Raw genomic sequence first — 300 nt, 5'->3', positions numbered from 1 at the left:
GTGTCTCAGCTCCCCCTACTTCCACTAAGTTCCTACGCCTCTGTTTACACGTCTTTAGATTTTTTTTTAAATCATAACTTCAGTCATCTTTGTATATTAACCAGCATCTCTTTTCTTTTTTTGGACGTTTTTGGACTTTTTTTTTTTTTTTTGGAACTTTTGGACTTTTTTTGACTTTTGGAAAGATCCACGTTGACATGACCGTCGGAATAAGGATTGTTAGTTAGATGAATTCGCATGTATATTAATGAATTATGTTCTGAAAATTTTAGAAAAATATTTTATTAGACTACTAGTGGC

Source organism: Uloborus diversus, chromosome 4, assembly GCF_026930045.1.
Source record: "Uloborus diversus isolate 005 chromosome 4, Udiv.v.3.1, whole genome shotgun sequence".
Lineage (NCBI taxonomy): Eukaryota > Metazoa > Arthropoda > Arachnida > Araneae > Uloboridae > Uloborus > Uloborus diversus.
This window is presented reverse-complemented; position numbering follows the sequence as displayed.